This window comes from Netta rufina, assembly GCF_964035555.1.
Source record: "Netta rufina genome assembly, chromosome: 4".
In the NCBI taxonomy this organism is placed as follows: Eukaryota; Metazoa; Chordata; class Aves; order Anseriformes; family Anatidae; genus Netta; species Netta rufina.
In genome coordinates, this window is record NC_140127.1 from 75,102,430 (window position 1) to 75,126,279 (window position 23,850).

Below are 23,850 nucleotides of genomic sequence, written 5' to 3' on the forward strand. Positions count from 1 at the left end.
AGAGTGGAGCAAAAACAGCTTCAGAGAGAGTCAATGGGAGAGGAAAAGAATCAGCATCTCTGGGAGAGTTCAAAAATAAGATATTTCTGTTGCATATTAGTGTGGAAGACAGATAACTTAAAAGGCAGTTAAATGCCACTGCACCATGTTCTGATCTCATTCCAGTTTCACACAGGTGGGTTCGGACATTTTGAAAAGATCTGGTAGTAAAGTAAGGGGGTGGTGAAGGAAAGAAAGGGGAGCCAACTCAGGGCATCTCAAGCACCAAACTCCAGAATAGCTGTGCCCCTGGGAATGATCTCAAAGTGACAAGCCTAATAAAATATATACTAATCAGATTAATAAACCAGAAAAAAAAAAATCAAAGAACTCTAACCACTGGGTTAAAAAAAAAAAAAAAAAAAAAAAAAAAGCCTATGTGATACTTCGATGATGTCTGTGAAGCTTCTTTTGGTTTGTACCCTGGAGTAGAAGGATCAGGCCCAGGCTACAAAGCTCTACTGTGCCTTTGAGCCCAGCACACATGTCCCAAAAGAGGAAAAATGCATCCTCTGCAGACAGAGCCTGTCCTAGATCTTCCACCCATCCTGCCACAGCTCCCAACACAGCTTCCTGAGGCCAGAAACATCTCAGGAGGGAAGCCTTTGGCTGCCTTTCGGTCCCTGCCACGGTGCCATGCAGCCTCTGTGTTCAAGATGAGGACAAGCTGTTGCCACCACATGGCTCCAGGTGAGGAGCTTGGCTCGGGTCTTGAAAGCCGGGCAGCCCTCCCAGCTCAGCACCGCTCCAGAGGCAATTAGCTCTGCAGTGCTGAGAGCTGAGGCACGAGGCACGTTCCCACTCCTCAAACAGCCACTTTGCTACAGTGCCTGGGACTTCACCCAGGCTGACCCTTCATTGAGTATTCACACTTGGCTTTTAATTACTGCTACAATTAGCATTGGTTTCTTGGCTTCCTTTCACGCAGCTTTGCTGGGAACAGAAGCAACCGAAGCCACTGCTGTAAGCTCACTGTGGAGGAAGGGATGTGCCCCTAAGTCCAATGTGGGAAGGTAAGGTAATGAACTGAGCTGAGAGCCAGCCAAGGTGATCCTATGTTAGAAAGGCGAAGGATCCTGTTCAGCACCCAGAGGGGGAGGACCAAAAGTGATCTGAAAGCGATGTACAGTCTTCTGAATGCAGCTGCTCACACTGCACCTGGACACGGGGAGCTGAGTGAAATACTTATGACTTGCCCTTACGAAGAACTCAGATGAATAATGCTGCTGCTTCCACCACAGCCTACGAACATAAAGAAGACACACAAGGGGAGCTGACAAACATATCAACTCTTATCCTGCTAACACCTCTGCTCCACTGACACCAGCTCCAGTTGTTCCATCTGAAAGCAAAGAATAATCATCTCCTGATCTTGAGTTGAAATTTACTGCTTTTTTTTCAGACCTGCAAAAAGCCTTAGGAACCCAAATGCTCCTCTTTCCCCCAGAACACACATTTATATCTCACGCATGAGTAAAGGATGCTGCCCTTGTCATACCAACTCACTTCATGACTCAGCTTTGGAAAGTCAGCCTGACTTTGCACCAGGCATTCGAGCAGTGATAATGCACTTGTGTGCTCTTCCCAAAGCCTCCTGGGGGGCATGGACGCTTCAGCATGACCCCAAATCCTAGCAGAATGCAAAAAAGGATGGTCCTTGGCCCTTTTCCTTTGTTTCCAGTGCCTCTCCAGGTTCCCAGAGCTCTGTCTAGCATGTCCTGATCTGCTGTGCCATTGACTTGGGCTGCTCTTGGGTTGCCTGTGTCCAGACACAATCCTACAGCCTACAGACACACTGTGATGGATCTGTGATGAATCTAGCTCTGAGACCTTATTGCCTTTTGCAGGACGTGTCCTGCAGCACACAAAGGGTTAGTGTGCAACCAAGGAGCTTGTGGTGTGGCAAGGACCTACAAGGAAAGCATTAATCATAAGGAAAAATGCGAGGAATGTCACCCTCTGTAAAATCAGGCCCTTGTTATCAGTTTGAATGAGTACCATTCTGGAGCAGGCCAGGGTTTGTTTCCCTCTCGGACCTCTGTCAAGCCAACACCACTGACATGAGACATGATTTACCTTTCCCTCTGGGGGTTTGGGGCTGGCTCAGTCACTCCTCACCCTCTGGCTGCAGTGGCAGAGCCCTCGCTGCCTGGTCAGACCCCGGGGGACCTGCAGGGTCCCTCCAGGACCTTGCAGGAATCTGGACCTCAAAAACTAGGGTCAGGGCAGAGCAAGGAAAGCCAGCACCACCATGTCTGGGAGGAGTGGGTTTTGCAGGGATTGGAGAGGCTGGGTGCAAGCAGGGGGGCTGAAGGACAGAGGAAAGAGGCCACAAGGTTGGAAGAGGAAGAGGAGCAGGGGTGGCACAGTGGTGATGAGGAGCTTTGTGAGGGTTTGGGGAGGTTGCTGAGGGCAGAAGCACAGTCCCCAGGGGTCAGAAAGGGAGTTGCTCTAGTAATGCTGTTGCTGAGTCCATCCCAAAGCCTTTCTTAACCTGAAATGCTATCTGTTTCCCCTTGGTTTCTGGGCTGGTTAGATGGAAACATCCCCACAATCCACATAGCTCATCGTAGCTCTCTCAGTGAAAGAAGAATATTCCTGAGAAACTTCCAGGCATGTAGAGAACCTCCACAGTGTCTGTCCCACATTTCCTTCCCATATCTCCAAACATAGCCCCAAATTGTCTCCTCCTGAGCCTTCAAGCTTGCACCCCATGAAACACTCTCAGTTTGGCTTCTGTTCTGGTGACTATTGCAAGCGTCACTGGAGGATGTTCAGGATGAACATCTGAACCTGGAGCTCATCCTGTGCCCATATTTCCCCATCCTTACCAGTAACTGAATGTCAAAAAGCAACCCCCTATCTGGAAGGTCCAGTGCTTGGTAATTCCTGCGAAGGACTGAGCAGATGCAGTGCTCTGACTCCTTCCCTCCATTCGCCATCAGATGGCAGAAGGAGCTTCTTACTCTCTGCGCTCTGAACCACTGGTGTCCCTTTACACCTAGAGAAGACTTGGAGATGTGCTTCATTAGCCAGCAGAAATGTTTACCCTTGGAGGTGAGTTTCACCCAATAACATAATTTCTATAAAACATGGGTTGTACACCCGAGGACAAAGGTGATAGAGAAGCCAAATTGTGCCCCCTGGCTTCTTTGAAGCAAGGGCAGCCCTGGCTCATAAATGAAGAAGAGGAGACATAAATGCATAAATGAATTTTGTGCAACCCAAGCCCTCAGTCTGAGCCCTGGGGCAGCAGAAAGCAGACAGCAATGGCATCTTCGGAGGGCTCACTAGCACCCAAAAAAACATTCTTCTGGATCCAGAGTGCAAGAAATGTTGGCAGCAGCATCTCTCTGCCTCCAGGCAGGGTTCACAGCACGAGGCAGGATCCAGCCCGGGTCCCCAGCTGGCACAGCACTGCTCAGGGGTGTTGGGGCAGCGAAGGCAAGCAGCAGGACGCGGGATCAGAAGGAAGAAAAGGAGGTGCTGCTTCGCACGCTTCATCAGCCGAGGCAGCCCTCGCTGCAGCATGTGGTGAGCTCTGAAAATTTACAGCTGTTGGGAAGTCAGTTTGATAAATTCATGGTGGGAAGCCCAGTGAGGTCCATGGATTACACAGCCATGAATTACCACCGGCTGGGGGAGTATTGCGTGGTGGTGCCATGGATGTGGTCCTTTTCTTACTCTTCCCATGGCTTCTGCTCTGGCTGCTGTCAGAGGCAGGACAATGGGCAGTTTTTCAGCTGAAGGACAGTTTTTCGATGACTGGGATCCAAGATTTGTGCCTGTGTTTGGGTTTTGTTGTTTTTCACTGGACTTTTTTTGACACTGTGGATATTTCTTTGTTCCAGCGGGGACTTTTACAGCCAGACACATGAGGGCAGAAATGTAGCATCGTGTTCTCTTACAGACCTGCAGTAATATCCCCAAACTGATCATTTGAGGACTTCTGTCTTGGGTAAAAACCCAAAAAAACCTTCTGAGTGGGTAAAAACCTCTGCACTGCATCTTGCAGCCTCCTGGATATGGCTGATCCAGCAGCTCAGCCTCTCAGTGATGTGGATCTCTGAAAGGATGTGTCTTCAAAAGGGTTTATCAGGGCCAAAGGGAAGTCAAACCAGTCCAAAGGGGCTTAGTGTTTTCCTGTGTGGCTCCTTTCAATACTCTGATCCATGCCACAGCTATAACCAGATGCTGGAGGAGCCTTTCCCTGATCTACTTCACTGCAAAGATGAATTCCTGCTTTTCTTTGTCATTCTCATAAAATCACAGAGTTGTTTGGGTTGGAAGGGACCTCAGAGCCCCCCCTGCCATGGGCAGGGACCCCTGCCCCTAGCCCAGGCTGCCCCCAGCCCTATCCAGCCTGGCCTTGGGCACTGCCAGGGATGAGGCAACCACAGCTCAGAGCAACCTGCATGCAAAAAAAGTTGGAATAAGGACCTCAAAATTAGGTTTATTTTCTGTGTGAATATCATTGCAGATCTTGGGGAGGGGAGGTTGCACACCTTTGCTCCCTGGTGAAGGAGTTTCAAAATAAATAAATAAACATCTGAAGCACTGGAAAACTTTTATATGTTCCTTGTTTGGCCATTGTAAAGATTTTGACACTTATTCTATGTTGGTTGCTCATGATATTGGGCCACTGTAGTGAAATTACAACGTGGGAAGGAAAAAAAAAAAAAAAAAGACTGCATTTTCAAATTGTAATGCTGCATGGACGTTATAAGTTCAGTGACCCGAAATGGCCAAAAGCAGCTTTTACATCTCATTGGGAATCACAATGATTCAGAACTAAGAGAAATTGATGAGAAAATTGATTTTAACAGAATTTCAATTGAGAATAATCCAAACAAGACTACTTATTCTGCACTGACACTCATTTCTGGGTCTGCCAGTTCCCCATGGAAATAGCAGTCCTCTGTGCTATTACCCCAGGTTTGCTGTATATGCTCCTCTTTCTGCCTGGACAACGGCTTGTGGGGTACCTGGTATTTCCTTCCACTGCCTGGGCTAAATCTTACCACTTCAGAGGCTTTTCTTTTCCCTTGTTCTGTCCAAGTATTTTTCAGAGTATTGCTTTTCTTGGATTTTTTTTTTTTTTTTTTTGTCTCTGTTCAAGCAAAGAACAAATATCAAAACCAGGGAAATTTTTCAGAAGGTGAAACTTCCCCCATTTCTAAGCCCTCGTTAATTAACTTTCCCTTCTGTCTTCCCCCTCAAATCTGATCTAGTCACCCCTTTGCTTTGCTGGGAAGAGCTGAGGAGCTCACAGCCCAACGTGAATATAAATCCTCGCCTTACACCTCTTATATATGAAGGAAATTACTTATTTGAAATCCAATGTGGTACTTTAATCCCAGGGTAGCACAAATGCAAGATCAGGGCACAGCTTGCTCCTTGAAACTAGACTAAAACAATTACTAATGACATGTTTCAGTAATGATTCTTGTTGCTAAGCTCCAGAACCATGCTAATTTCTTTGCTTAAGTTTGCAGGATCACTGTATTATTTATTTTTTTATTTTTTTAACCTAAACCAACATTCTTCCCTGTCTCCCGAGAAATTTCGGTATCACAGTTAGAGCAGCAGCTGCAAGATGGAAGCTGCACACGCGTAGGGACACTCCAGCAAATCAATCCTGTTTGCTTTTTAAAACAGGGCAATCACTTAGCAAGGAAGACAGCAGGATGCACGCTGAATGCCAGCCTGTTTTGGAAGGCAGCGGGGTTCAGGGCTGGCCTCTGCTGCTCAGTCTCTGTGTGACCACATGCACATCACTGCAGGTCACATCCCCAGCTTTTTGTTCACTGCTGGAGAGGTCTCAGCCCAGCCACCCCTTGTCCCTGGGGTCACATCATGCTCTCGAGGAGCCCTGCTGGCACCGCAGCACCTCGTGCCCTGCCCTCAGCTCCACGCCAGGAGCTCCCAGGGTTACAATCCCATCCCAGGACAGCAAACTTGATGGCTGCTGACTTTGGCTGTACCTCAAGCAAATCAAACCCAATCTGCTAGCAGCTGCTGTCTTTGCTTCCAGCTAGAGGCTTCCAGAAGCACAGCAATCCCAACCAAGTAAGCAAGGTCTCCATAGTCCCCACCTGAACAGGGGAGAGGGACCAGCTCACTGATGCAGGGCATCTTGGCCTGAAGAACCTCATGTCTCCTTAAATCCACCTTCTATATGTACTAAAATAAAATCCTCGCCTCAAACCAGGTCAGTGTTGTCTCCGCTGTCTGGTGGAAACTGGGAGAGAGGCTGACCTGACAGAGTTTATTCTACGGCATGGATGTACCTATCAGGACTGCACACGGTGCCTCTCTCACCAAGCCTAAAAACACCCTCCCAGCTGGGATGGGAATCCCCTGGGCCTCCCTTTTCCACCTGTAATTATGCTTGTTGAGCAAACTGGTGCTAGATGCTCTCGCTCCAATGTTTTGGAGACCTCTAGCCGGCCAGTGTGGGCTAATGAATTTGTAAGCCAGAAGGGATCATGGAATGGATGGCCAGACTATTCTGCTAGACATCCCAAGCCATAAAACCATCAGCAACCATCCATGCCCTACAGGGACTGTCTGTTTGAGACATGCCCCACTCCGTTGATCTTTAAGTGGCCCATGGGCAACCCAGCCTGGGGCTGATTTACTCTGTCCTTTGTGTAGGAGGAGAAGGCTGGGACAACCCTACATACACCAAGGCAAGAATAAAACCTGTGTACAAGCCATGAGGTTTTTTTTGAAGTCCCATCCTAGTAACGAGTCCCACCTCTCTGGGATGAAGATGGGACATTTCTAAGCCTCCCAAGAGCTCCTGTTTGGACCTCTTTGTTTTACTCTGTTCATCTCCTAGGGCTCAGCCACCACCTCAGTAAGGAGCGTGGTGCAGAAGGCACAGATCAAACAGTCTTGTTTGTTTGTGTGTTACGGTGCTGATCACATCACCAGCCCAAAGGCCAGGATTGTTCCAAGAGCGCTGTGGGAATTAGGTACCCTGGAGAAATTCGTGTAAGCCTGGCTGCATTTCAATAAGATCTGGGCTCCTACGTTCCTTTGGCTCCCTTTGAAGATCTCATCCTTTAACAAATTAATAACAACAGGGAAACAAACATGGCATTTTAAAGCACACTATGTCCAATCTTTAGCAGAGGTCACAGGAGGTCTGTCACTTTGCAGCAGCTGAGGATCTGACCTAGAGACAATTTGCTTTCTTTGGGGAAAAAAAATCCTTCCTGAGCATTTCAAACAGGCGAGCGTTGGACTTTAAATCCATCCAATTACCTTCAGCGTGAATGTCCTTCAACCACACGGGAACATTAGAAACAAATTCAGGAAAAGTTCCCTGAGTCCAAAATGAATTTAAATAAGCCAAGAGCCGACTCATTAGTCTCACTCCTGTATGTTGCCTCTTATTCCTGCCGCGGCATTGCACTTTCCAACAGCTGCCTCTGTTGGGGGATACACCTCCCTTCCCGGCTGGGCAGGAGGATGGAAATTTGGACACCCAACCCTGCCTGTTCTGACCAGCATGCTGTGCAGTAATTGCAAGCTGCCATCTCACGGAAACAGACAGATTTGTTTAAATAAAGACAGCCCCGAAAGCACCTGTCCCCAGATGAAAATGATTCTGCCTCCAAAGCCAGTGTGAAAGGTGCAATTTGTGCCTGTGACTGAGTTTTATTAAAAGCTCCCCCAGACTCCCTCATATCATTATCAGAGTAGGCACCACCACACTTTTCCTCCAGACACATTGGTGTTGCTTCAGGAATGGGAAAATAAGTAGTTTTAGGGTATGTAGACCAGTATTTGGGTAAGTTACCCTGTACTAAGGTTTAAAAGCATGCTCATGGGCTGTTATAGAATTGCTCTTACTCAGATTAGTCATCCCACAGCTTGCCTTGCTGATTTGTTTTTATTTCAGATTCTCCCAGCTCATCAAGGGATGCTGGAGAAAGTACTCCTCCACCCCACAGCCTCTCCATCCCTCTGTGTACTGTGATGTGGACATCTCAGTGGAGGATTCATCTTCCTCATATGGCTGTTCATTGCTCTTCTGTCAACCTTCACTTTGTCTATCCGTAACAACTATGGTCTGAACAAAAGTGGTTCCTGGCTGGGATGACACAGCAGAAGCACATCTAAAGCATGAAGTACCCAAAGGGATGTGGATCTTGGTGCATAGCAGCACATCACAGCCAAAAATAAAAATTACGTTTAAAAAAAAAATCCCCATATTCCCATTTAGGGACCATTCACTGCTTCCTACTTGCTCGCCTCACCCCCTTAGGATGGTTCCCATAGACCACAAATGCAATGTCATCCTGTATTTGATCTTCATGCCACTTTTGTCATCCTCTCCCTCTGCTGCTGTCTTCCTTTTTTTCCCTTCTTCACCCTGGTGTTGTTTTCTCTCATCTCCCATTTGATTTGCCCCTCACTTTCCCATTTCACATCTCATTTCACCTCATAAAGCTTTTGTCAAAAAACAGTGGCTGCCGAGATAGCTACAAAATAAAGCTTTTGAAAAACACCCAAACTCTGTGTTAGGGGAAGAAAAGTAACTTCTCTGTATTTTATCCTTGAGACAAGAAAAAAAAAAAAAAAAAAGACACCCTCGTTGGCAGGGTGGGACACTGGAGGGATTCAAGGATGGGTCCTGCACCAGATGGAAGATGTGCACAGGATGAGATATTCAGCTTTTCTTCTCTCTGCCTTTACCACTGTACTCTTGTTTATCCAGGTGTAAAAAGCCATGGAGAGGAAGAGGATGCTGAGGCGATCAGACATGAACACAGAATTATGGCTCCTGCAGGTTCTTCTGCTGCACGGTGCTGGCACGGTGCTGGGGAGCTCGGGGATGTGCCCACATGGATATTTTGATAAATCTGGTTCTTTCTGATGAGGTTCTCTCTGCTTTTCCCTTGGCATACTGCCTCGTCTTGTCCCAGCCAGGGCCGGGTGATGTATGGAATCACAGAATCACAAAACCAAGGAGGGGTTTGGGTTGGACGGAACCCTAAAACCCATCTATTTCCAGCTCCTGCTATGGGCAGGGCCCCCTGCCCTGAGCCAAGGCTGCCCCCAGCCCCATCCAGCCTGGCCTTGGGCACTGCCAGGGATGGGGCAGCCACAGCTCCTCGGGGCAGCCTGGGCAGGGCCTCACCACCCTCATAGTGAAGAATTTCTGCCTTATATCTAACCTAAATCTGCCGTCTTTTAGTTTAAAACCATTAAGCCCTGTCCTATCACTGTTCCCCCAACACAGAGTCCCTCCCCAGCTCTCCTGCCCCTCCCCTGCAGGCCCTGGCAGGCCGCTGGCAGCTCTTCCTGGGGCCTTCTCTTCCCCAGGCTCAATACCCCCAGCTCTCAGCCTGGCCCCACAGCAGAGCTGCTCCAACCCCTGAGCATCCTCAATTCCTCCTCTGGCCCTGCTCCAACAGCTCCATGTCCCCGTGCTGGGCCCAGAGCTGAACTCAGGAGCCATGTGGAGTCTCACAAAACAGAGCAGAGGGGGACAATCCCCTCCCTCACCCTGCTGCCATGCTGCTGCAGCCCAGGGTATGCTTGGCTTTCTGGGCTGCCAGCGCACATTGCTGGCTCATGTTAAGATTTTCATCCACCAGTACCCCCAAAACATTCTCAGCTAGCTGCTTGCAACCCACTTTCCTCCAAATCTGTATGTGTGGGAGTGCCCTGACTCAGATGCAGGACCTTGCACTTGGCCTTGCTGGGCTTCGTGAGGTTTGCACAGCCCACCTCTGAAGCCTTTACAGGTCCCTCTGGATGGCATCCCATCCCTCCAGCATGTTCCTGCACCACCCAACTTGGTGTCATCCCTGTGTCACACATCACCCCAGATGGAAAGTTTTCCCCAGGAGGGTCTGTACGAGGACCAGTGGGCAGCGAGGATTTGATGCTGGACACAGAACCGCTGGGGATGTGACAGCTCTGGTTCCTGACATTTGGTATGTGGCAGAATTTAATAATGCCATTGCCCTCCTCCAGCAAATGAGTCCTGGAAGAGCTGCAATTCTGATTGTCAGAGAGGGAGAGAAAGGGTAATTAAAAGGCCTGGTGACAGGTAATAAGAGGGATGGATCCACATCTCTGATGAAAGACCTGGTTCTCTTCCAGCCCATCCCTCCAGCATTTTCCCCTGTGCCCATACAAATACGTCCCTTCTCACTGCCCAGAACCAGGAGTGACCTTCTCCAGAAACACAAAGGGAATCGGACATCCTCAGCTCCCACTGCTGAAAGCATTGGTTAGCGTTAATTGGACAGTCCTAGGGTTAGTGCATATAGTGAGGGAGGCAGGACAGCAACCATAAGGCTTAGTAGGTTTCTTTCTTCTTTTGCTTGAAAATAAAGAAAACTATTTGATGAAAATATTTCCATAGGAGTTTCATCAGGAATCCTTCTTAGGACAGAGCTTTTATTCAAGCACTGAATTCCCAATTCTCCCAATGCGATGCTGAACAAAATACCCAGGGTCAGCGGAGACACAGGTCTGGATTGATGCCTTGCACTTGCATTTCCCATGGAGCAAAAAGGAAACCTTTGGAGTGTCAAAGTATATGAGAATCTTTTAGATTAGATAACACATGCTTTTATTATGCTTCGTTCTACAGATTCTGAGCTCTCATACGGCTCAATATCTCCCCTCCAACATTTATGAAAGCCCTGGTCTGTCTTCTCCTGCTGTCTTATATGTGAGTGTCATTTCACTTCTAACGGTGAAGGATATTAGAAATTTGAGTGAAAAGGACTTGCTTTGTGCATTGTTGTTATTTTTATTGCCATCAGACAATCATTCTGACCTCTAGTGCTTCTACATTTTTATGATCACCCGTATTGAAATCTCCCCAGATTTATGTACTGTAAATGGTAAGTGCTTTGTTCTTTAGATCATGTGCCCAGGATCCAGATGGCCACGTTGTGACGGTCTGTAAAGTTTAAGGGTATTTGGGGAGCTCATAAGAAGTACTTTCACGCCATTGCATTCAAAACTCTCCCAGTAGGTAACCTTCACGCACCCCTGATTACCAGGTTTCACATGGGTGATGCCTTCATCCATTTGATTTTTAAACTTTCCAGTATTTTAAGAAATACGAGAAGGATTCTCTGTGAATAACTACATAAACTGGAAAGGCAGATCCTGAGCAAGGTTGTTCATCCTTTATTTGGGATAAACCAGACGTTTCCAAAATGCATTTCATTCTCTGGTGGTTGAATCTCAGTAGGAGGGGAAAAGATGGCAGGGGTGATAGGGAGACTGAGCCAGAAATAGCTGAGAGATAAAACTCCTTGTTTAAAATCCATCTGTAACACAGAAGACAAATTGTGAGGCTGTCTGGGAAAGCAGGATAGCTATTGATAAAGAGGCAATAAGCAGATTCTCAGAAACAGACAGAACACAAATCAACCACCCAATTTTGTATTACAAAGGATGCTAAGAAAATTCACTAACATTTTTTTTTTTTTTAACTGGGAATTGCAGAATTTATGAAATAATGGGGACAATACAATGTATCCCTTTCTAAAGAGAAAGGGACAGTGCTAGGAAGGTTCTAACACTGAGGAAGAAATTCACTTCCCACAGTTTTCCCTTTGGTCACCTCTAGCTATTTAGAAAGATGCTTTGTGCTTCTTCAACAGCTGTTGGAAGAGACAAGGTAGCGTTTATCCAGAGGTGTTCAGGAACAGCTGAGCTTAGGAATTCAGTGTGATCTTATGATTTGGGAGCAAATCAAATGGCACCTTGTAGGTTGATGAAAATGAAGGGAAGACATTCTAAAGCAAAAAAATAAAAGTGCAAAAGCAAATAAAAAAAAAGGAAGTCAGTGAAAAAGAAGAGTGATTTTGGCAATTCAAACTGTAACTAATAGAACATGTATTGAGAGAAATCTGTACTTACACAGTGGATACAGAAAGGGAAAATAGCTCAAACCCACAGGCATATGCTTGAGTTTATAAAGAGTAAGTCTCAGCAGAGAAATTTGTTGCCTATTTTTAGCTGAAACTATTAGTGGATAAAGAGTTTGTGTTTGGATTTTATTAAAACCCTTGCAACCCTGTTCTCTAAATGAAGTCAAATAAGCACTGCTTAGCCAGGATGCAATGAAGGGAAACTGGTATGTGAACTGTGTTAACCATCTATGGAAAGCTGCAGAGGCAGAATATTGCTCTGAGACACTTAAGAAGGTGTAAACAGGAGAGAATGGATGGAAACATGACAAAGATAATGCAGCTGGATTTCAGAGAAACTGTAAGTCCTCACATGAAAAAGAAAGAAATGAGAATCAAGTCCTTTTGCATATCTCATTTCTTCTCCAGCCTTCAGCCCAAGCCTCACTGCCCTTCAAAACAGCTCTCAGTTCCTAATCACATTTTTAGCTTTTCCTTTCTCAGTGTGAAGTTATGTTTTCCTGATTTAACTCAAGCAAATCCCATGAGTTAAACTCTGTATTACTTTGACTTACTTTGGAGAAGGGGCTCTGCTCTTCACACTACTTCCAGGTCAGACCACAAGGCTAAAGAAAGGGGGGATATGAACTTTTAGCTGTCTCCTCCAAAATGTTCACAAGTCCCTTTGTCTACTTAATACTTGTCTGTCTACAGGGAATACGTCTCCATCTGAGCACATCAGCCTAAGGAGAGTTTGCTGGTGCATCTGGTGGAGTCTAGTACATGACTTATCCCATGCTGAAGATGCCTTCATTCAGCCACATGGATCACACCACCATCTCCACTGGCTTCACCTAATACATTTCCATGGAAAGTTTGCACACAGAGATCATGAGGTGACACCTACACCTTTTCCTGCCTTGTTTTGTGATGTATTACCCTGGGTGCTGGATTGGATCCTCCAGGTAGAGGTACGCCACCTGGCCATCAAAAGGGTCTGGATGTCCCAAAAGATCGGTGTCCACTCTGTCAGTCCTGCACAGGTGTCTCAGATACCCCAGAGCATCTCAAATGACACCAGGAACATTTGCATGTGTAACTGAGTCCAAAGTCTTCCAATTTCTCTCTAGATGCCTAGGTCTCCCCCAGCTTATAACAGGAAACCTTGCTCCTCATATGTAGGCACCTAAACATCGGTGTCACCACCTGCAAACTGAATTCTGCAGCTAATGCTGGGGAAGGTGGATCATCCCCCTACAGAATTTTTTGATCTGGAGGTACCAAATTCCAGTCAAGTCCCATGACTCTCTGGACATAAACATCTTCTCTGGGTGGTCATCTCCATGTCCAGGCCCTGGAGAAACTACCAAGACTTCTGTCACCTTGGTCCACAGCTCTGGTCTTCATCTCAAGCAAGATTTGGGTTTCGTTAGGTGCTTTTGCATGCCCCAGAGCATTGAGGAAATGCAGCACTTCACAGCAGCTCTCCCTGTCATGCCAACAAGAGGCCGTGATGGAATGCCACAGGGCGCACGGAGAGATTAAAAGCAGAAGCTCCAAGTCAGGGACGTTTTAAAAATGTGTGTGTTCAACTAAAGGGCTTTTTAATGTTTTAATAACAAATATTACAAGATATTTTTCTCCATGCCCAGTGCCTGCTGAGCCATCACGCTGAGCCTATATTTATGGCACTGTAAAACACAATGAAGGCAACAGCGCTAGGAATACTAATAGCCTCAAGTTTATTACACTAAGGCTGAGTGCTTCATTTTAATTGCATGGAAACATTTAATTTGTTAGATGAGGTGTCATGTAGTTTTCCTCAGGCACCAGTAACTCATATCCACACTGGGACAATCTAGCAATCTAGGGGAGGCTTTAAAGTTAAATGGATTTTACTACATCTTACCTCTTTGGTGTGTGTGGGTGACCAGATTCTTGGACCCTGTAGAGTTAAAATATTTCTGCCTCTTTGTTGTAAGACTTGACTGGGGAAAGCCATGTCTTCACAAGTGCCCAAAGCAAAAAAAGGAGTCTGCAAGGCATCACCATAGGTTGCAAGCAGTCAGGTGGAAGGGCCAGGGGTCCTCACCTCTCTCCCTGTCTTGCTAGATGGACCAAGGATGCTTGCTGCCTGTCCTTGGTGGCTGAACCCACTAATCACCCTTTCAGAGTACACTTGCCTAATAGATCAAAGGCACTGTCATGCTTCTCCTCTTCATTTTTCTGACCACTTATATCAACAACATTTAAAGAGCAAAGGGGAGAGGAAAGCCAACTGAAGAGTAATAAGTTTTTGCTCTGAGATGATGTCAAACCAGGACATTTCAGGAAGAAAAAAAGGCATTTTTATGGAAGCAAAACCAAAACAAACAAACAAAAACATTTAAGAACAAAAAGGAAGCTTGTCTTTATGTCCCACATAGCAAAAGGGATGAAGCCGTTGGAGACAAGCTGAGTCTGTCAAAATAATGATAACAACTCCAGTTTCCTGCATAGTTCTGACATGTGCTCTGACAGTGAAGAGGAACGTGGAATAAATTCCTGAGTTGGCAAGATTTCATTTACCTCTGGTGTTAGGGGACCTGTAGCTCGCATTAGATTTTTTCCCCACATGCTGATCCAACATGTTTAGACACTGAAGTTAGAAAACTTCACATAGGGAATGAAAGGTGATTTTTTTTTTATTTTTCTACTGTACAGATAAGTAATGACTGCAACAGCTTTGAAAAACCAGTGGTAAATACCTTATCTCACCAGGTTTTAAAGGGAGATAGGATGTCTCTCTGAAAGATATGCTGTAGTTCTGCTCTGCCTTCATGAGCTCAATGCCATCACGTCTGTGCTATGGGAGAATAATTGTCCCTGCAGGCCTTACCAGAGAGAGAAACATTTGTTGAAGATGAGATGCTCTGATGTCTTTAAAATCCACATGATTTCTTTTGAGGCGACACAATAGATACCATGGCAGTAAGCAAGCATGGTAATAATGCACGCATGTCCGTGCTCAAATCTACCATGGGCTTTTACCTCCCATGTCATCACCGAAGTTGTACCTCTTCCTTCCTCCATCAAACAGCAGTGAAGGCTGCCAAAATGGAAGATTTGTAGGAGGCATCCACTGGAAAACACAGTGCAGGAGGTCAGGGCTGTTAAAGCAGGGCCCTGCAAGAAAGATTTTCATCCCTTTGCCATGTTACCACAATAGAAGAAAGTTACGGGGTGGGGGTTAATCTCCTGAGCATGGATTTTTGCTTCTAATGAACACTTCAGCAAGAGCCGAGAAGAGCTTTTTCATCAGCATTTGCTGGAAATTTTAAACAAACCTCTTCAGAGGTGTCAGTGGCTCTTTTTCAAGTGTGCATTTTCTGAAAATAATCCTGGCAATGAGATTGTTGAGGCAACAGCTACAGAAACTGGCTGACCCCAACCAGTATCCAAGAATGGTCACGAGGATGGAGTTTTGAATTGATTCATGAGGTTAAAAGAGGGTCTGTATGTAAATGGCTATTGGATTGCAGTCACTTGCTCCCACACCAAAAGCCATAGCTCATGTTTAGTTAACACACAATTTCTAGGAACTTGTATTCAAATTTTGAAATTGCCCCAGAAACCTGGTTTTAAGTTTCTTATCCGACGAGAAGCAGAACCTTTATTATGTCACCTCTCTGAATTAATGTCTCAGTATATTTCTACCTTGGCCCTACACTGACATTAGCACAGAAGCAGCTCTCAGACATGAATAATTTCATCATTATCATCAAAGCAGTCCTTGCTATTGGAAGGAAAGGTTCAGTTCAGATGTGGAGCCAGGGGCCCAGAGGCATTAAGTGATGGGACTGGGGTCAGCTGGCGATGCGTTGTCCCACATAACTCTCCTGGAGGCCAGACCAGCTCCTGGACCTCAGAGCTGTCCCAGCTTTCAGGCACTATCCTCCTCACATACTCCTTACAAAGAGTGGAAAGACCAAGAATGTTCACAAGGTCATCAGTGAATAATTTTGAATAATCGGCAACCCTGGGAAAATCACAGGTTGCTTGCACAGAATTCATGAGCAGGAAGAGGCAAAAAAAAATAAAAAATGGCAGAATTAATTCTTTCCTGGACATCACCGCTTCAGTTTTGTTTAAAGCGAACACAAAGGAATTTATATTTTTGGGCAATGAATAAATGGGCATTGACGGCACAGAAAAATCTCAATAGCTAAGAATTTTGAATATCATCAGACACCTGTAGAAAGCTGTGAGTGTACTGAGTATTTCACTAAAAAAAAATAAAAAAATAAAAAAAAATGGTTGGTCCTGCTTCTTGTCCCCACACTTGATTGTGGCCATGCTGTCTTTCTGCTCTGGCTATGGTGCTCAGGGGCTCTTCGATGACCTGTTTTGGCTCCTCAGCATAGCAGAAGAATATCCCTTTTAATATCTCAGTTAGTCAGGGTTAGAGAACTGAATTGCCTTTCAAATCTTACCCTTATATTGCCGAATAAAATGATGCTATGTAGCAAGCGATGTGTCCCATCACTGGTGCTGTCCCTGGATTAGTTTTGGCCAGCTCAGGATATCAGCTAGTGGGACAGTCCCTGGGTAGATTCAGTGCAGGGTTCACTCCAGCAAGCATTTTGGATAGGGGTGGCTCCTACAGCCTACACAGCCCTCAGTGCCATTGCAGAAGTCTCAGCACCTCTTCACGTCATTCCAGGCACGTGGAGCTGGAGAAGAGAAATGACACCTCTGGGACAGGGGGTTCAAGCAGAAACAGTGACCGTGGGCACAGCCAGTCTGCTTAGGTGGCATCTGGGCAGATCCCAAAAAGCATGTGAATTTGGGTGGGCTCAAAATCGGACCCTTTAGACCCAGTTCACAAAGTGATAAGTGGCAAGGCACCACCTCTGAATGAAAGTGGGGATGTGGCACGCACCATGGGGCGAGGACACAAATTGCACCATGCACCGAAGTGTTTTTTTCCTTAGCTACCCACCTGACCGCATATTTAGGAATCTAGCTATGGGCATCTAATTTTGTAACTCCTGACCAATGGGCCAAATTAAATTGTACTTGTCCTCTCATCTATTAATGACTTTGTAATAGGAGATTAATTTGTCTCTCTATGCCAAAATAAGTACACTCAGATGTGTGTAGGGGGATTCACTATCTTTTTTTCCTTTTTAAGGAAAAGACAAAGCTACTTTGTGCCTGATTTGAATTTCAGACAAACATTTAACAGATCACTTTGCTTTCCCAAACGTACAGTGCAGCCTCTAAGAGCAAGCTAAATTGCTATAAATTAAAGTTAAATGTCAAAAAGGCAAAGATGTGCAGGAATGCAGGAGGCAATCTCTGTGCAATTGGGGTTGTTACCGAGCTGCTTTTATCCACTTCGCTTGCATATTGTTAAGTGCTCTTCCTGGAAAGGGGAACATTTTTTTTTCCATTTTTAAATAAGTCCCAGCCCCCATGTGCCACTGAAATGGGATGTTATAATTTCTCATTTCCAAATATCATCAGAGAAAGAGCCATGATTGTCCAGTCATTGTGCTTCTCATTTCATTTGAGTTTTGCAGCCTGCTCTGAGAGAAATGCCATCCTTTTGATATAACAGGTATCAACCTGCTCAGTAAAAGATAAATTAAGATGCCATTTCCACCTATGCTGAGTAGTTGGCCTCTGTGGGAGGGAAGTGAAGAGATCCCTGCTTCTTCTGTCACTTTAAAATAGCAAATAGAATTGGATGCACTGTGAGCTACATGTGACAGATGAGAAAACAACCACCAGTGTCGCACTAACTGCATCTCACCTAGAAAGAATCACTTCTGTTCTTTGCTTCTGCAGGGCCAGGTTGCTCTTGTACCCCCCCACTTGTAGCAGATGTCCATCCCCAACCCCACAGCGTCCCCGTGCTGCATCGACCGCTTGAGCTGGAGAACAGGGAAAAACCTGCAAGGGAGAGCTGTGCCTCCCGAGACTGAGTGATCTGAATGCTTCCCCCTGCTCCCTCCTGGTCTATAAAACCTCCTCCTGGGGATGCTTTCTAAGTAGTTGTGTTCTTAACGACACTGAGAGCCTCCCAGGGAAGTTACTTGCTGTATAAAACACTATAGTAGCACAGAAGGCTGTATAATGTGCTAAATAAGCAGAATCTGCTCCTCTTTGTGAGCCCTGCTTACTGTCATAACCTTGGGTACTGTTTTGCCAGCAGTGGGGCACCATCAGCCCACAACAAGGAGGAACATCTCCACCAGACAGTGCTGTCTGGACAAGACAGGCACTGCTTTCTTAGGATTCAACCAGCCCTACACCATCACATCCCAGGTTTTTAGGGAATACAGCCCTGATGCTCTTTGATGTCTGTGCAACCCTTTCATGTGATGGATTGACATGACTCCTTTCATGCTGTGTCAGGCACCCTCTGAAGAAGAGTTTAGGGGAGTCTCTTACAGGTTGTGAACGCAGCTCCCTTAGGCCATTGCTTAGCAGAGCAGAGTTCCCATAAAACCACAACGCCCAGTGCTAATTGAGGTCCAGGTGAGGAGGGCACCCGACATGCATAAAAGCTCTGTTTGGAGCCCTGTTCAGCTCCAAACTGTAGGGTGCTATCCCTGAGATCAAGGGGCACAAGACATGGTCTGAGACACCAGGCTCCAAAGTTCACTTCACTGAGAGGATTTTGAGAATTAGAGGGCTGGTACCTGTAAAGAAACTATTTATATAATAATAAAATATTTTACTTCGAAGAAAAAAAAATAGGGCTGGAGGGAACTGCACTGTAAAGAGTGGGAAGCTCTTTCCACGTTGCATGGCAAGAAGTGCTATGGCTGGTTGGAGATAGCCTCGCTTCACGTGGGAGGTTGAACTGGAGGACTTCAGAGATCCCCCTCAACAAACACTTCTGTGGTTCTGTGAATGCATGGGGCTAACACTCCCATGGTCTCAATAATTCACTATTTTAGCACAACATAACTGTGCTGCCAATCGGAGACACTGACATCCCTTACTACATGAGCTTTCTTGCCTGACAAGGAGAAACCCTGCTCCTTGCTGGTGGCAAGCTCCTTGCTGAAGCGGAGAGGAACACACAGTACAGCAGCCTTTGGTTACCCCATTACATTGCAAATTAATACAGACAAGATGTCAGCTCCAAACAGGGCTCATATGTGCTGTTTTTTTATATTTTGAGGTCAGAAGTACCATGTCCTGGGAGCTTTCTCTGTCCTATCACTTTCCACACAGCCAGCAACCAGGAAGAATAGTCTGTAAAAGCTTTCTGCAAGGAGTCATGAACTTGTTGGGCCCAAGGGTCCTTATTCCCTAGAGAACATTCACCAGTTGTATTTAAGGTCTTCTGCAAATCCAGTCAAGACAAACAAAATGGGGGTCCAGAGGGTAAGGCACTGCTCCTGAGGCCAGGCAGAGTCCTTGGCCTCGAGCTCCAAGATTTAGAGCTATAACCCAGAAAGTCACTGGCAAGGTTGTTATTTTGGGCAGGTATGCTTGAAACACTGAAGAACAAGAGCTGTGGACTGAAACCCTGTGAGGTGTGAGGTCCCTTCTTGGCTCTGACACAACACACGTCTTGGATGGGATAAAAGCTTCCTGCCAGGATCTCTGGGTGAGACAATACGGGTGGGAGGATTCCTCTTCAGTAAGAATCCCGACTGTGTGCAGAGTTCAGGCTCTTATCTGATGGATCTGACTACATAAATGTTCTGTGAAGGGTGCAATTATTTTTTTAGGCTGGCTTCCTAAGGAAATGAGCCCCTTATGTAACTGAAATATCTGCCTGCCTCTCTTAGTTCTCCTTCACAACTTTTGAACCCACCAACAACTTTCAGACAATTTCTTTGGCTCAAGGACCTTGAGCTTCTACAAATTTTATGAAGAGATACATCTGGTCAAGAAACAATAGATCTGAAGTGATGTGGCCACTGAGAAAAATGTCACAGAAAGAGACCAGATGCACCATGAGATAGCAGAGGCCAAGTTCAAGAAATTTGATTCCGTAAAGTCCACTGCACATGGAGCTATGGGTTTCTGGGTTGGTGATATAAATAAAATTTATGTGCTAAGGAGAACAAATTAACAGTGCTTATACAAGCAACACAGGGTTTAGTACAGCAGAAAAGCACGTACTCCAGTTTAAGAGAGTTCAAGCACAAGGGCTGAGTCCTTTAATGCACCACCCAGCCACAGACCAGCTTTCCCCAAACCCTCTGCAGATCCTGCAGATCCTTGATGGTTCCTTCCCTTGGGAACTAGAACCTGGAGCCCCAATTTGTGTTTTTTGATTGCCCCTTACAGACAAACAGGGTTAGTTGGATGCAAGATCTCTCTTTGCTAGCAAATGACTGGTTCGGTTTGGTGCAGCTTACCAGATGGCTACACCTCAAGCTGGGGAAGCACTTTGAATTCCCAGTTTCTAAATTTGTGAATGCCCCACAGTTTGGTCCTGTTCACACTGTGACCAGCTTGGAAATCAGAAAGCTAGGCCCAGATTGCTTCTGTGGTGGGACTTCCTGGTGTTTTTAGTGTAAGCATTTTGCTAGTGATCATAGAATCATAACGATTTTAGATAGGAACAGGATGATACTCTAAATCCACTGCACCCAGTGCTTTTGGGGAAAATCTGAGACTAAAGCTGCAGTCTCCCATCTAAGTAGGACAATTTTCTGTATAATGAGAAAGGAGAGCACACTGACTATGTACACTCTTGAGCATGGTGCCACCACCAAGCGGTCACACTGAGGTGACCCTTTATATTTACATCATATCCTAGAGACTGCCCACAAGCAGCCTGTCCTCAACAAGAGTTTACATAGCTTTCATTGCCAAGAAACTAGTCTTAGGCAACAAGCCCACAGATGCTCTGCTGTGTGATTGATTGTGTGGCCATGGCTGCTGCCTCAGTTTCCCCATTTAGCTATGCTCACATATCCTTTTCCATTGATGCAATATTTAAAATTAAGCCTTTTAATGAGCCAAGAATTTTCCTGCCCTTCCCAAAGTAGCCAACAGCAAAACCCTCTCCACCAGCCCCCAGCCTTCATGTTCTTCCTGCCATCTCCAGCCTGAGAAGAGAGCTGCCAGGCTTCCCTGTGCCAATCCGTGCTGAAAGGTCCAACCCAGCTCCCCAGGAGGAAGCAGATGTTCCTTCCACAATTCCCACAAGCTTTTTTTAAAGTATTCAGGCTCCTTGTCCCAAACCAAAATGAAACCTTTACAAAAACCACTGTCAGAGTAAACCATTTCCCTTGCCCTTTTCTCCATCCATCTTCAGTGCTTCAGTTCCATCCAAGCACTTTTAATTACAGCTCAGGATCTGCTCAAAATCAGTCCTCAAGATATCTTTAGCAATACCACCTCCAGGGTTTCTATTTTCTTTTCAGGAAGAGATGAAATTAGAAGCATATTTTGGTGTTATTTTTGTTTGTTTATTTATTTATTTATTCTACTGGGGCACATAGGCCATGTACACGTATCTGCCCTAGGGTATCAGGCTTCCTACTCCAGCAATAGCCAAAGGCTCTGTATCTTCACAGAGCTCAGACCTCCCTTTGCAGTAGCTGAACTGAAAACAATGCAGAAAAAATTTACTCCTGTGCACCAGCAGCAAAAGGATGATTTATGGCCCATTTGTCCATGACCCGAGGACTCACAAACAAAGTTTAGGAATCACTGGCCCAAGAATTTTAGAGATATAGAAGATGGTGACTGCATCCAACTCAAAAAAAAGCTAAACAAAGACGGTGACCCTGCTAACTCTCTGAGCAACTGAGCTTAGAGATAGTCCTGCCAGGGTTATTCATGATAGCTATTCCTTCTCTTGACCTGATAGAGTCTTGTGCTGCTTTCAGCACTTTGAGGCTTGCATGTTTTTTCATTTCAGTGTTTTTATGTTTTGCTTTCACCTGGTTCTTCTAGAAACAAAAATATATACAGACACCCACCGCCACCCTGGCATATATGCATATATATATAAATATATGTGTATGTATGCTCACACACACACATATTTAAGTTATACTTCATAAAATTCGTGGAGAAACCACCACCAGGATTGATTGAAACAGGCAATTCCGTAGCAAGCTGCAAAGTTCTCTCCTGAATCAGTGAGTCATGGTGTCCTATAAAACACACACTAAAACGTCATAATGACCTACCGCTATTATTTCTTCCTTAAATCTTCACTTGTGAGAGCAAAGGGAGTTTGCAGAGTGAGGGCAGGGGAACTGAGGTGACTGCAGCACAACCTGAGGCTCCCTTCAGCTAGAACAACTTGTGGACAGCACTGTGCTAAGGTGGTCAAGGAGAAGACAGGAGACATATTTCTAGGGTCAGAAATCCACAGATCACTTGTTCAAATTCTTAGGAATAGAACAGGTTGGATGTCGGCAGCATCAGATATTCAACCCATAATTTCATTGGGCGAGAGAAAATGGAAAATATATGGAATAAATAAATGTCACTTCTTACACATGCACATTCACACACTCACTGATGGGTCTTCTCACACTCATCTTCACATCTATATATAAAAATAAGTATTTTTTTTTCTATTTTATAAGACCTTTCTCTACTTCCCAGCCTCCCATACAGCCATATCTCACGAAGTTTTTCTTTTTTTTTTTTTCAATGTGTAATCATGACATAAAATGGAAGAAATCATGTAAGATCATAAAAAAAAGGGGATTTCTGGCTGCATGGTTTGTTTATTTGTTTCTGGAAAAGTAATGATCAGAAATATTTTCCCAGAAAACATGTTTTGCTTGAGATCTTTCCTCTTCCTGAAACATTTCATCATCAATGTTTCTGCCAGTTCTAGGATTTCGCTGCCAAGTGAATCCTGAAGCACAAGTGAACTTTGAACAAGCAGTCTTAACTTTTTTTATACTTGGATTTCTGTGGAAATGGGATAGCCACTAAACTATCACTGATTTTCTCTGAAATTAAGAAAGCTCAGCTTTCACGGAAAATCCATAACAAAGAATGATCTGGCACCTCTGAAATTCTGGGAACATCTCTGAAGACCCAGCCATGGTGCTAGACAATTATCCCCATGTAAGGAACAACATGCAAAAAGATTGGGGAGGCACATTTCTGGAAGCAGTGGTACTGGAGAGTTGTCTCAGAGAAGAGTAGAAACAGAGGGATGTAAACCTGGCTGCTGTTACCCCTGTAACACCTCTAGGTGCACTCTTTCTTCTCACACCGCTCTTGAGGAAGACAACTGTCTGGCAATGAAAGCTTGCAGCCTGTTTCAGACCACGTCCTGGACTAAAAGTGGGAGCAATGCTTTTAAAATAAACCATCAAGACCATGAAATAGAAAATGTGCAGAGAGATAATTGCTAGTTTAAAACCAAAAATATCACCGATGCAAATGAACTTCCCGTTGGGCTGGTCTTTCATTGTCTTGTACCTTGATGCAACCGCTACCATCTAGAGATGGGAAGCCAGAGCTTTGTGAGCCCCTGTGAGAGGCATTGCAGCTGTTAAGGGAAGACACTGACTTCTTTCCCGTGTCTGTCAGTGCTGAACTCAGGAGCCCTGCTCTTAGTTGAGCCTTTTGTACATTGTAGCAATAATGAAATGAAATGAAAATGAAATGAAATGAAATGAAATGAAATGAAATGAAATGAAATGAAATAAAATAAAATAAAATAAAATAAAATAAAATAAAATAAAATAAAATAAAATAATAAAATAAAATAAAATAAAATAAAATAAAATAAAATAAAATGAAATAAAATAAAATAAAATAAAAATAGCAATGTTATAGTTATGCATTTGGGAAACAAACATAAAGAAGACATTGGCGCCCTCTTCCCTCTGCAATCTTCCAACATTACCCCAAAATTCTTTGCACTTCACACCTGTCCTTGTGCCACATTTAGGACCTTGAAGCTGTAACATTTAGT